Here is a 15,414-nt window from a genome sequence, read left to right on the forward strand (position 1 = left end):
GCTGGTTGTTCAAAACAAGACATTTAAAGATGTCACCTTGAACTTGAACCTTTTCACCATTTGCTTATCAGTTATTCAAAAAGAAGTTGACAAATCAATCGGTGATTAAAAAAAAAAGCCGTAAGTCATTCTTCTCATTAGTCATGCCAGTCCTACGACTCCATTTACATTTTACTGTTGATAGCACATCATCAACCAAATAAACAATGAAATGATATCACTCCTCTTATCAACCAGTTCCAGACTAATATTTGTGGCCATCCTCCTCTCAGAATCCTGTTTACTACATACACCTATCAATCTTTGCTGCCCCGTCTATCCATCCATCAGCTTATTCATTGTTTTGTGTGTCCATTGATTTATCAAGCCAGCGCTGTCTGATCCATCCATCTCGCTGACACACCGATGGTCAGACCACACCCTACAACCATTAGCCCTCTCTTCTGAAGCACTGATTACATCCACAGGTGTATGACAAGGACGGGGAGAAAATTAATACACACAGTAATAAAGACTGTGAGGTAGAAGTCATCCAAATATCTTGTTTCAGTAAAAGATCCAAAACTATGGGCATTCATTTTCTGCTGTAACAGCCTCTACTCTTCCCAGTAGATTTTGGAAGCTTGGCGGCAGGGATTTACTCCCATTCAGCCCGCCAAAGCCTTAGTGACGTCAAACGTTGATGTTGGGTGACAAGGTCTTGCAGTCACTGTGTTCCAGGTCATCCCAAAAGGTGTTGGATGGGGCTGAGGTCAGGGCTCTGTGCAGGCCAGTCAAGTTCTTCCAAACCACGCTGGGAAAACTGTTTCTTTATGGAACTGGTTTTGTGCAAAGAGGCTTTGTCATTTCTCTCTTTCCATTAACGGGAAGGAGACAAATGATAACTGTTGACAAAATGTTTGGGAGAACATTATTGTCTACAGCAAGAACAAAAGTACACAACAGTACGGGGGGCAGGAGTGTCGGTGTACTTCTGGCTTTGTGGTGCTGAAGTAAAATTCTTAATTTACAGCTTTGCACGATTATCCATAATGACGATTATCCGTGTGATTCCAATTGCCTTTACGTGTTTAACTTTTCCCACCAGCTTTATCAAATTCTGGTTGTGCAACCATTTTTCCAAAAAGAGTTGTCGATCTCAAGAGACCATCCTGCTCACTTAAAGGTCAAAAACAAATAAAAACACTTAGCATTCCACCCTTCATACCTCCCTGGAGGCTGCACAGAAGCATTGCTTTATTGTTATTGTTTAAGGGCATGTTTAGCTGAATATTGGGAGCCACAGGTACTGAATGACCACAGGACAACGGGCAGCTGCTTGCACGCTTAAAGACTCAGGAGACATGAGTGGGCAGAAGCTCTTTCCTTATCTGTTAAAGACTGATTGAAAATGAGAAGGTTTTATTAGCCCCCACGCCTCCATCTCAACCACATTAACAGAGTATAGACTCAGGCTAATGTGGAAACACATTAAGTTGTAGTTTAACCCTGATAGTTGTATAAAAAGAGATGAAATGCCCACTAGCCAAGGGAGAGGAGTGTGTGTTATTGATCTATTAACTTGACAAACACCTCATCCTATATAGAGAACGTCGGCCTGTGACTTATAGTTAGTATTTGATGGGATCTTGCTTACCCTGCCGACTGATCACTCTGCCTCCTGGGTGAAAGAGAAAGGGAGTAAAGTCCACGTTATTAATCGGCCAAGAAAGATGAGCCCTCATAACTCCTCGGCACTGACGATATTGTCGAGACATGTAGAGCTAAACTGTAAGACGCATTTGAAATTGTATTTTGGGAACAAATTTCATCAGCCTACCGTGCAATAAAAGGTACGGACAAGGACCACGGATTTGGGTCCGTTTAAAAAAAAAAAAGAAAAAAGTATGGTAAGTTTTTACGGCACCATAAACATCTGCTCTTAAATGAGGTACGAAATTGTTATAGTACTTAATATGTGGTCGCTTACTCTTTAACAGAAAATGAATCTACATTAACGTTTAAATAGTCCAGGAAACTAGTTCCTTTGACTGTGCAATGAATTGCCTGCAGTCGCCAAGAAATCCCTAAAAATACACACGTCAACTTCAGGATTTATACCAGCCAACTACAAGTGGAAACCAGTGTTTGTCTGACAGTCGGCTGTGTTTCCTGTCTTGACACCTGCTGCTTGTTAAATTACAGAGGACAGACAATCTGCTGGTCTGCTGAAAGAGAACGGGGCAGGAATTCAATGAACAATATGAGACAAAACTGTCGACGCCGTTAAACTCACTTCCTCGGTGGGATGCGCTCACCTCTGACCCCTGTTAGAGATATCTACACGTACCGTATGTAACTCAGAGCATACATTTCACGACAGAAAAAGATATCTGATTTCATCGTGCCGGTGCTCAGCAGAAGCTGGCTGTTGGTACCAGGCCCTTGGAGCCTCACGCACTTAAAAACCTCATCAGATCATCATTTTGCCACGGTAAAGCTTAATGATATGTATGGATAAGACTGAGCTGATTAATGGTCGCAGCGCTTGTCTCGCTGATGGCATGGTATTGATGTTCTCGGCACTTACTCATCATTTCAGAGTTGGGAGGAGAGACGTCTAATGCCTTTAATGGATAGGAATCGACTCAAACAGAATTAAAGCCAGCTAAGCTGAACTGAGCTGAACTGAGGAGGAATTATTAAAAATTTAAGAATGATGGCAATGTTTCCCCCGTTAAGTTAATTACATTGTCCCCTTCCATTTACATTACATCATGGTAGTGTCCTAACAATAGCGTTCCTGTCTTCAGAAGGAGTCAGGTGCTAAAATTTGTTCATGTACAGTTTGAAAAAAAATAAAAATAAAAATAAAAATAAAAAACGCCTCCGGCTTTTGAAACTAATCAGTTCAGCAGGTATTTCACAGTAAACGTGAAACACTAGTTTGAGTGTGACGAAGCTTGTGTCTCAGCTGGGTGCTCGGTGGGACGGAGAACGTTGAAAGTCATTTCTACGGATGTGATCCGGGTCACAATGTACAATGATCAGAGGCGTCGCTGATATCCCTGTTAATCGCATCTTTTCTGCTTGCTGTCGATCGCCTGACGCGCAGAGGGAGAAAGCACGTTTCCGTTGCGATACCAGAAACCTGAGAAAGGCTTTTACAGCATGAAGACCGTCACTCTATTTAACTGCACTGCGCCCTTTAAGCAATTTGGTAGCTGAAAAATCCAAACAATCATCACACGAGCTGTGACCTGCTACTCTGAGACAAAACAACACCAAAGAATGACATTGCCTTGACTACAAGAAAACCACGCTGCACAACCCTGCTCCAAACACACCGGATGGTGTATTTTTTTCCGACAATATCTATCACTTGCAGTAAAATCTCTGCTCGTAGCAACTAATGCATGATTACTGATTTTAGGGAAAGACCGTGGTCTTGGTTAAACGTCGCAAATGTCGACAGTGACTCGAAGCACAAGACCTCCATGAACATCTAACTGAAATCCCAGGCTTTCCCTAACGTGAACCAAAGCCTTCCCGTTGCCTAAAGCTAACCACACGCGGGACTCAGGATATAGACCCCACTAAACAAAACGTTGCTAGGGAACAAAATCAAGGCAGCAATTACATTTCCCATCAGAGCATAATTAGTCAAATAAATTAGAATTAGTTTAAATTACCGGGAGACAGGGTCGGAGACGGATGAAGACATCACACTGGCTCTTGTCTGAGACGAGGTGTGCGTCTTTAATCACCCGGAGTGAGAATCTCTAAACTGATCTTCAGAGATCTGACATGAGCTGCTAAACATGACATGACATGAAAGCCAAACAACACTGTTTCAGCGTCTTCTTAGTAAATCAGTGAAGCACTCTGCCCCCGGCTACATGGAACAACTGCTCTGTAGTTATTCCATGTAGCCGGGGGCCGGGCGTTACAAGAGAAATCACACGCTGCCCAGGTTTTCTGGTTTATTTATTCATTTATTTGAGGTTTTTCAAATGTGTCCCAGGGGGTCCCTGTGTGCTTAGAGACCATTACAGTGGAAAAAAATAAATAAATAAAAAAATAAGAAACTTTTTTTTTTAATAAATCAAGTTTGACTCAGGAGAAGTTAATACATTTAATTTGATGATAATTTTTCTTACCTGAAAATTTTGAAAATTAAAATATAAATGTTATAAATGTTTTATGGCAGCTAAAAACAATAATAAATTAATAAAGATGATTTTTGTTTTTTCCGTAATGCTAAATCTGGAAAAGAATAAAAAACCTCAGGACCATAACTTGACTAAATTTTATAAAAAGACATTAGAAGCGATGGAGAGTAATAGATTACTAATAGAGCATCCAGTGTGTGTCCACTGCGGGACAGGTCTGACAACACACAGACCTGCACCATACTTTGATATCTTCTGGCAGACGGTTCAGAGTTAAACTTGTTTTTTTTTTTAATAAATCAAGTTTGACTCAGGAGAAGTTAATAAATTTAATTTGATGATCATTTTTCTTACCTGAAAAATTTGAAAATTAAAATATAAAAATACCAGCCCGATAGAAAGAAAGAAAGAGAGAGATAGAGAGATATAAAAATAAATATAAATTTTAAAAAACCCAATATTTACATAGCATTTAAACTGCAATTTCAATGCATAAGAAATCCTTAAGAGCAAGTAGTTTTATTTAAATTACTTGTATTAACAGTTCTGTTACACAAAATGAAATCTGAAGATACTACGTGTGGCTCGTTGCTGTGTTTGCCAGCGAAAATCTGTATCTGCAGTGAGATAATATATCAAAAGTCTCTTACAAAGGGAGCAGCAGATAGAACTCATTTTGTGAGCGTGTCATTTTGTGCAGTCTGGTCGGTGCGGCTGGCGCCGGTGGGGATTATTTTGGAGTGGAGTTATGAGATTTAAGGCTCCTGCGGAGCAAACAACATTTAAAAGCAAATACTTTTCCGCTGGAAACAATTCAAATGCCCGGAGCAGAGACGGGGGACCACTGAAATACAATGAAATAATTTATTGGGAATAAAAATAAAAACCATCCCACACATTTCATTTTTAGATTTGGAAAAAGATCACCATAAACTCCACAAAGGTTAAAGTCAGTCGACTGCTGTTTTTAATTTTCAACCTGATGGACCTCGGTGTTTAAAACGCTCCTCCATGACTAACAGGTCGCCCGAATGTAGTCTAATGACTTTAGCGCACTTCCCTTCAGAGCCGACTTTTTCAGAGCCACTCCGAAACGCATTATCTTGGATTTGCCTCTTCTCAAATGAACCGTTTTAGTGCATCTCTCCGCAGTTTTCTTAAACACTGTGGTCAGACTTCAGCGTTTTTTTAAAATCTTGTCTTGTGCATGATTTGGTTTCCGGTTGGTTGTTGTCTGAAAAGTGCTGACTCAAATAAAGTTGTTAACTGAGGGCGCCTCCAAAACAGGATGTAAAGCTAAAGAGCAGTCGCCTCTCTTTCTCCTTCCCTTTCTCCTTGTAATTATTGCTGACACGAAGGAAGTAATCCCTTTTGAGAAAATAGATCGACCACTCTCCTTTAAAAAAAAACAAAAAAAAACTGAAAAAATAAGATGAAGGAAGATGAGAGCTGCTGTGTGTAAATGGGGTGAAGGTGAGCAGGCATGAGCACCTGGTTAAAATGCCATTAGATAAACACCCAAAGCCTTCATCAATCTCCTGCACTGGATAACAAGGTTGGTATGCTGCTGTCAAACACACACACACACACACACACACAATAGATGAGGCCATAAATGGCGTCGGGGAGCGCCGGAGCAGGCACGTTGCCACTTCTTGTGTAACCAAACACACGCGCACATGAAGTGGATAGAAAAAAAATGGATGTCTGGAAGCGTGCGAGGCAGCCGTCGCCTCTTATCTCCCGTTTGTGTGTGTCAAAGCTACTCAGCCTCTCGGAGAGTGCCGGGTCGAGGGGAGGCTCTTATTGCCGCTTTCTCTTGCTGAGAGAGGGACGGGAGGGACAGAATGGGACCGAGCGAAGAGAGGGAGGCACGGAGGCAGAGGAGGGGGCGAAGAGCAGATCCCGAGAGAGAGCGTGCGTGGGTGTGTGGTGAACATCTTCCTGGGCCGTATATTTACTATAGTGTGCGACATACTGTCTGCACTTGAAGTTGTCTGATCATGTGTAGGTGGTTTTCGAGTTCTTCCTGTGATGCTCGAGTGTTTGCAAGCGAGCGCTAAATGTGGGCGCGTGCATCCACTTCTTGCACACGTTACCGTCTCTCTCACTGCCACGTTTCTGACATTGCTGCGAAGCGCGGTTGTGGCAAAACAACGTCTAGTTTGATGATGTCAAACCTCCCAGGAGTTCACCATGGTAACGCTTTGATAATCTCTTCCGCTACGACCTCTGCCTTAAATGGACCGTGACGGGGGTGTTGCTCTTGAGTGGTTTCCTCGGCTCATCTGTTACTCAACTGTTCATCTGTCACTATGTGGCTCTGATGGACACAGGGAGCTTTATTTAGATTTATGAAGAACCATCATGTTAATCACCACCGAAAAACCAACAAGTCAAGATGGACAAGTGACTCTCCCGTTTTTTTCTTTCCGGTCGGAGCAGAATTGACACCAAAGTGGAAATCCACACCAATAACTAACTGCACAGCCGTTATTAACTCAGTATAGTATGAGGACGAGAAGTGATTATTTTCATCTTCAGTTATTTCCTTAGTTATTTTCTTTATAATTAAAGTCTAGAAAATATTAGAATGTGGTGAAAAATGCCACCTAAATTTCCACAAACCTAAGGTGACCAGTAGTCCAAAGGCCAAGGATATTAAATTTAAAAAAGAGTTACGACGGGATTCGAACTCATTATTAGTCCACCGATTATTTTCTGAATTAATCGGTTAGTCCTCTGGTCTTGAAAATGTCTATCGAAGTTTCCCAGAGTCCGAGGTGACGTCTTCAAATGTCTTGAAAGCCCAGATCATCGAGATATTCAGTCTACAATGACACGAAACAAGAAAAGCTGCGAATCCTCAGAAGTGAGAAGCTGGAACTGCTAATGCTCAGATGTCTGATGAATGGATCATCAAGACCGGTCGATTGATTTACGGCAACGGATGGAACATTTTTATTTTGATGACGTTTAACGTGTCAAAACAGCAGTGAAGGGTTCTGCTCCCTAAACCCATCCTCAGGATTGAACTCTTTTGATTAATAATCACAACGCTCAGAGAAGCTCTGATCATTCCTATCGTCATCATCTTTCACACTCGTCTAGACGTGGGAAAAAGAGCGTTTTCCTGTTCCTAGTTTCACGTTGAAGGAAATCTGTATCCACTTTTTGAGTGGTTTGAAAAGAAAATGAATGGAACCCTGGTGGACTCTTCAACTTAATAAGATTAACCAAAGCATTTCTAATCCACAAACAAGCAGGACTTTTCAGCTGCGTAAAAACCTCTCTCAGCCCCGCAGCCTCTTCTCTTCACCTAAACACATTACCTAAGACTCCTGCTTAAGAAATGGCCTCTGAATGGTAACGTAACGTTATGTTTTCTTGGTTTTATTTTTTCCCCCCTCCATAAACTTTAGCCAAACCCCGTCCATTGGTGTTTTTTTATGACAGAGGCCCGTGTGCGGTGAGCAGTCCGTATATCACTGTGGCCGCCGAGCAATGAGTGTAATGACAGAGTTTTATCTAATAAGATCAGCAGCACTCTGTCTAATCCTCCAGCCACCTCCTCCACCGTAAGAGAAACAACATTAGCATTTTTATGGCGCTACGCTACGCTACGCTACACAAATGCCATCAAGATTTCTGATATCAGTTCATATTACTCTCGTTAAGGCATCGGGCTACAATGCCACTATCCCTGGATGGAAATATAAGCAAATGATTTATGCTTTGTATGCTTTGTATGTCCCCTTGTTGGACATGGGGGAAATAAATTGGGAGCCCCCCCCCGCCCGTCTGTAACGCTCTGATAGAGTCAGTCAGCAGCTATCGCAGAGTACAAACAGCCCAGTGATGCCTGTATATCAGGAAACAAGGTCACAGGTTCACATCCCCTCCAATGCTGGAAAATTGGAGTGAAAACCGAAGGACGACGGGCGTCTGTGTGTACTATTTAATACATTTTTAATGTGTCTCCACAGCGAACGCTATGGTAAATATTAGCCTACATCAGCAAATATGAAACACAGCTTTATAAATGTTTTATGGCAGCTAAAAACAATAATACATTAATAAAGATGATTTTTGTTTTTTCCGTAATGCTAAATCTGGAAAAGAATAAAATACCTCAGGACCATAACTTGACTAAATTTTATAACAAGACATTAGAAGCGATGGAGAGTAATAGATTACTAATAGAGCATCCAGTGTGTGTCCACTGCGGGACAGGTCTGACAACACACAGACCTGCACCATACTTTGATATCTTCTGGCAGACGGTTCAGAGTTAAACTTGGTTTTTTTTTTGGATGGACAGATTTGTTACTGTCCAAAAAGTGTTTTAGATATTACTTTGGGAAAAAAAAAAAAAATCTGGGAAGAGACTAATCATTGCTGTAACTGTAACGCTACAAAATTGAAATAACTAAAATCTCAAATGTACTAAATGAAGAAAAAAAAAGAAAAAAAAACTGGGAAGCTATATAGATTTTTTCTTTTGCATCCTGACTGTTTTTTTGGCCAGAAAACTCTCGTTTACGCCCCCCCCCCCCCGATACTGCTGAGTTGACCCTTAACCTCAAACTGATTGGAGCTGCTACAGATTAGAGACCTGTCTAGCTGCCGCCTGGCTTCCAGCCTAGGACGTTTACCCTACTGGGACCGGCTCCAGGCCCCCGAGTGATCATCAGTAGGAAATACTCAGTGAAACGTATGGATTACAGTATGGAGGCAGAAGCGGGGCTTAAAGGATGCACGTGTGCACATAACAGAGACAGAACTGCTGTAATAGCAACATGGATAACAAAAGCATGAAATAGCAGAACAAATCACAAGACAACAATGCAGAGGCCTAAACACTGCACGTAATGTTGAAAATGAAATGCCAACAATAAGAAAGGCTCTCTGAAGAGGGAACGCCTTAGATGCAGAATCCTTTGGGGTTTTTAATGGACTTGCACATCAAAATAAAGGCTTAGAAAAAATCATTGTCCCGTAGTGTTTTCCAAAACCCATTAAGTAGTTGCTGCGAAATGCAGGTACCTGAACCTTAACGGAACTACAGCCTGCCTTTGTCAAGCTTTTGTCGAACTACAGCTAAAAGCCAACCTTTCGAGCGCGAGCGTGTGCTCACTGCAAAGAGCCGTGTCTTTATGCACTTCCGTGGTGTTAATGCTTGGATCTGTATGAATATAAAGCAAGCCACTACACCAGAAGGCCACTTATGCTCAATCAAGCTCCGGCTTAAACATCCTCCAGTCCGCATTTCGATGTTGTGATGTTATTTAGCCGAATGACTTGAGCGTAGGGTACGTTGATGTATTCGTAAAAGGTGAAACCTCCGTGGCAAGCAGTTTCCCGGAAAGTCAGACTTATTATTCACTGAAGTGTTTAGACACATGTTTAGTGCTCGGTAAGACGGATGGATTTGTCTTCTCAATACAGGTTGTTTTGTGGCTTAATCCGTTGTTAAATCTATAACATTCTGACAGATCCATTACTTTCAGTTTACAACAAAGTCTCCCTTTCAAGACAAGACTTTCTAACATTACTTGATAGTGTCCCTTTATTCAGAAACACAACTTAACTTCAAATACAAAAAATAGAATCAGTTTTGTCTCGTTGCAGTTTTCCTGAATTGTCTAATTAGACGTTTCCTCTCTTGATTAAGCTGCTGTTGATGTCTGCCCTGCTCAGGGAGTCATTAGTTAGAGGTGAGCGGTTGAGCAGCTACAGGTCCCAGATGAGTTGTAAAGAGGATGTGAAATTAAGACCAGCTATGCCCTCGATGTGGGTAAATTCTTGTTTTGACCAAATCCCATTAGTCCATTCTACCGACCACTTGGCAAGTAACCAAAAAATTTCATAGCTGAAAACAAAAGGGGCAGTTATGTCAGTGCCTTCCGGAACAACTCATATGGGTATTTTCTCATCTGCAAACGCTACGGTTAAAGTCTGGTTAAGTTTAGGAAACTTAAACTCCTTGTTTAGGTCTCCGGAGACTTCCCTCTTCTGGTTTCAAAGAGCCAATGGACCAGATACAAACCACAGCCTCTGGAAGTTTTCTTAATGAGGACAGGCTCCAAGTTGAAGTCAGTGAATAGAAAAGTACTTCTGGTAATATTTTGACAGGAACTATTATTTGTGTCCCACTAGGGCTCAAACGTCCCTTTCTGAGGCTGCGAGGAGGCTAGAGAGTGTTTCAACACCAGCTAAAGAAGTGTAGCACCGAGACCACTCCATCTTTGATGTTACCACTTCTTAGAACATTATTTTGTACAAGATACACATCATGAATAAGAATCACAAATATTATTTTGACAGCTAAAAGCAAAGTTAATACTTAGCTGATATTAGTAAGACTGAAGTATGAAGCCCTACAGGTGTCAGAGGTCACATCTTTATTTGAGTTTGAGCATACCGTGTTTTAACTAGCGATCTTTGCTAGACAATATGGTTGCACCGATCCGATACACAGGATCAGTATCAGTGCTGATACAGACCGTGAATTGGGTATGGGTCATGACATGAATCGTCCACATCACATACCGTCTCTTTCTCGATGATGGTATAAAGATTCAGTGTTTCAACACCTGAAACCAAACATGAAATCTGTGGAAATAAAAATCGCACGACAAAGACAGGAGAACAAAGCAGCACAGGTGTGATTGTGGCCAGTTTTACAGAACTGATTCTCTTATAGACAATTCCACTGTACTGTGTCCCCGTACGGCCCGGACCCGGCCCAGAGGTGAGTGTGCCTTGCCAATCAGCAGCGGGCCCCTTCACAATGGAGTTGTTAGGTTGTTCTAATGGGGTCAGCCGGCTCTGGCCTCATTCCACAATGAGAGAGTTATTTCTCGACAGCAACAGGGAATCTCGGTCCAAACAGCCAGGCTGTTTCTGCCCACACTGTCATGCACGATGCATAAGGGATTATTACTGAAAATGCATCAGGATCAACAAACACGCTGGAAAACACATCGAGGCCTTACACAAACACAAGCACACAAACAGTCGCTGCAACACATGGTTATGAACACAAACGCACGCACGGCTCTGGGTAATTCTGCCAGCAGAAACTAGCATTTCATCGAAACCTCAACAATGAGGGGAACACATTTATGGGCCGGTATGTTTTTTTTTTAATGTGGGTGTGTTTGTATGTGTGTGTGTGCGCTGATGACATCTAGAGCAATGATAGGATCTTTAACCTCTCCTGTAATGACAATCATGATGGCAGTGGAGTAGAGGTGAGGAGGAGGAGAGGAAAGAGGGATGGCACAGTAATGATACTTATGGCCGGCACTGGAGAGGTCAGGAGAAGAGGAGGAGGAGACATAAAGATGAGGAGATGGGGCTGGGAGGAGGTGACGGTGGGGTCAGGGTGAGACGAGGAGGAGACGGAGGGAGATGTTAAAGGGGTAAATGTGAGGTGGAGGACACTGCGAGGGAGCGTGAAGGATAGAGGGAGGGCTGAAGGCTGAGATCAATGAGTGAAGGGATGGAGGAGAGCAGATGAGGAGGAAAGAGGGAGGAGGTAAGATGCATGTGGGGCAGCAGAGATGAAGGACTGACGAATGGATGGAGGAAGGTCAGACGGCCGGGGGAAAATAGCAGTGGGACAGATGGAAGTGGTGAGGCAGAGGTTAAGGACAGATTGGACAGGTGATGGGGAAAGATGGAGCTGAGAGAGAGGAAAGGGGAGAGGGGCGAAACCATCTCCAAAGGGAATATGGAGGTTGCATGAAAGAATGGACAGAGCAAGGATAAAGCGAGAGATAAAATAGGGAAGAAAGAGGAGAAACCATGGTACTGTAAGTTTCTTCTTCCACATCTTTCTGGTTGGATGTCTAGAAGAAAAGATTGGCAGAAGAGACGGCATGAAGATATACAACTGAAGGATGGAAAGAGAGACTAAGAGGAAGAGCGGCATTTAAAAGGAATGAGGAGAAGGGATATAGAGGCGCATAGGAGGAAAAATAAAGGAAAAGATGGAGGGATACAGAGAGAGGCATGTGAGGATGAGGAGGAGATGTTGAGGGGTAGAGCATAAATTGAGGACAGGATGGAGGGATAGATGGGGATAAAGAGGCCAGTATGTCTCATTAAAGTTGGATCAGGAGCTAAGCTGGGAGGGTAATTGTCTGTTTGGGTCTGGAGTGGACTGGTCCAGCTTGGCTTGGCACAGTGACCCTGGTACTCTCTGACTTATTAACCTCGTAGGTCCCGGGCTCCTCTGGTACAGCCGTCTGGACTGAACAGATGCTGGGGGATTAGCTGCTGGTTTCAATTCCGTCTTACTTTAAATGTAACGGTCAAAGCCCTCGGAGGCTTCCTTTGGGCCCACTGGGGCAGACAGTGTACTGATTTGAATGTCTGATTTGTGGGTTTGAATCTGGTATGCCATGACACCAACCCTCACAGCGAGACTAATGAAAACTGAAGCCCAGTGCTTTCCTGCTACAAACTTCTGACTCCTCCGCCTTTGAAATCATGACCACTGAACACATTTTAAGGATAAAACTCCGTTGGGAGCGTCAATAGTCCAACTGCAAGAAGCCAAAATTGAGAACAGAGGTTCGTAGTGGCCCTCCGATAACATTTTACTCACATACTTCTTTGCTGAGATCTGAGCATAACACCTTCAGGGTCCAGCACTGCAGCAACATCAGGGGTCAAAGAATCTCTATTCTCATTTTTTTTCAGTTACTCTGGCTGATTAGACCTCTGCTCCGGCCGAGAGTGAACGGAGCTGTGCTGGGAAATCCATGAGGTTCCAGCCATTTGTTGTGTGTGCTACAGCATTCAAGTGATCTGATGCGGTTGTGAAACAGCTGGCGTCTGTTGTCCCGAACAGGTTTACGTTAACATGTCAGCAAGCACAGTCTATACATGCCCAGACAGTCTTCAGGAACGACGGAATCGGGCCCGACAAAGGAAAGCACATGTGCAGTCATACCGATGGTGTGCGGGGCCATTAAACTAATCCGCATGTTGACCCAATTTTCTAAGCTTAAAACTGAAGCGAATGCACCCAAAATATCCATAATAATTGTCCACTGAACTGAAAAATTGCAAGTTTGTTTAAAGCCTGCACAAACACTTGTGCCGGTACCCTGTGTTCAACATGTCACATTTTTGTCCGAATTAAGTTGGATTTTTTTTTTTTCCAAAGCACACCGGGGGCAATTAGGGGGTTACGCTCATTGCACGCAACACTTGACAGGCCTGAGCATGACGCCGTCAACAGTTGTTTAAGTCACTGATTTCCTTTCGAAGCCACGTTGATGGCAGAGCTATAGCAAATGATGAATGTGCAGAAACGGAAATAGAAACAACCGAAGTTCAAGTAGAACAGATTATGCCACATTTGAAGAATCAGTTGTTGACAAAGCTTCGGACCTCTACACTTAACACCCAGTTCGTGTCATGTTGATTTGAATCAAATATATCGGCTTCTCCGCGCTAACATTGGTCTGTTGTTTGAGCAATGGCCATTTTTGAATTATTTATTTCTCCTCTCTGGCATCTAAAAATGTTAAGTTCGTGTGAAGCACACACCATCATAAACTCAGCACGTAGACTAACTTTCCATTTTACAACAGAAGCTTCCGGTGGATGAGATGCAACGTACTGCTCGCATTGGTGCAGTGCTAATGGTATCTGATGGATAGGTCTCGCTGAAGTATGCTACAAAATTCCTGACATCAATAAGGTAATGTCATTAGTGGGAGTCTGACTATTAAAATAAAAATTACATCTGGCAAGGAGTCAGTTTTCAATTGTGTGGTGGGCAGTCTGTAGTTGTTGGAAGCTGTTTTTTCATGAGAGGATGTTTTAGATGGATGATTTTGTTGTAGGCAATAAAAACTAATCTTCTCTGCGTCTGAAAGAGACTGTGTAAGAGGAGAGAGATTGTCACACGAAAGCGCACCAAGACACCAGGATCTGTAGGTGCCTCAGTGAAAGCAAATTTTGTTTCCCGGTCATACAGAATCTTTACAGGGTAACTTCACACAGTGACCAAAGTCGCTCATTTGCATGGTTAGGTGTCCGTGGGCATACCATGTACTGTGAGACTTGCTGGGCTTCGTTCTGGCTTACCGAAAAAAAAATTACAATCAAAATGACGGAACTGCTGTCCATGTGACATGATAAAATCCCCAGAAAGGCTTCATTTTAAAGCACAGGCCCTATACCCTAAATGCCAAGGTAAGTCTAGAGCAGACGTGTCAGATCATACACACTCATGCTCCTCAGACCCTAATGAAGCAGAAATACCATTAAATACTTATCTGAGGGCTGTTTGCTCATGTTGTAATGTGGATGGGAAATTACCTCCAGGTAAATTTTGTGGGTGGTTGATCATCGCGTCTGCTCTAACAGACACTATGGCAGGAAACCAACCATTTATTTACAAAGAAATCACGTTAAGATTTGATGAAAACAAACCTCATTCATTGATCCCTAAGGGTAGAGTGAGTAATTATGTCACAGAAAAAAAAAAAGACAGTGGGATTGGTTACATTTGGAACAAAAACAGTTACAAATGATGATTTAAATGCAATTAACTGAAATAATGTTTCCATCAGAGCTACAATTTGAAACAGGTCTCTGAAGAATTTGCCAGTCACTGAGGCTGACTGGGAAATAAAGCTGGAAACCAGTGAAGCAGAATTTTCCCTCTCATGCCAAATCCATCCCATCGGCGAGCACTGCCCAAATCCGTCCAAACTGCCTGGGGAATCCCTCTGACCTCTGGCGAAAAGACTGAGGAGGAGCTGAGGAAGATGGAAAATGACGGCAGGATCAATATGCTACTTCTAACTCCACGGCTTTTGTTTCCCATGGACGGGCCGGGTTGCAGTGCACCGCCAAACAGCACACCAATGTAAGTAACAAAGGCTTTTTCTTTTTGTCCGTTTTTGCACCAAGCAGATAAAAGCGGGGCAAAAATCCACAAGACTGAGGCAAAAGCCAATAACTCCTACTCATGTAAATTACAGCCAAGGACGAGGAAACTTTCCACTTCTTGCCTGAGAGGGGCCATCTACAATAATTTCAGGTTAAACCTTTATTTCCCATTGATTAACATTTTAGGGTATCTCAATAGGGTTCTGGCCTGCCTAAATCCAAAAAAATATTGCTGAAGAACACGAGAGACACGTAGCCAAGCTTCAGCGTTGCCGTGTTGTCAATGCAATGTCAGTACTTCCTCTAGCTATTTCTCTGTAATTCAGACATAGACACAGAAGTC

The sequence above is a fragment of the Xiphias gladius genome, chromosome 7 (genome assembly GCF_016859285.1).
Source record: "Xiphias gladius isolate SHS-SW01 ecotype Sanya breed wild chromosome 7, ASM1685928v1, whole genome shotgun sequence".
In the NCBI taxonomy this organism is placed as follows: Eukaryota; Metazoa; Chordata; class Actinopteri; order Istiophoriformes; family Xiphiidae; genus Xiphias; species Xiphias gladius.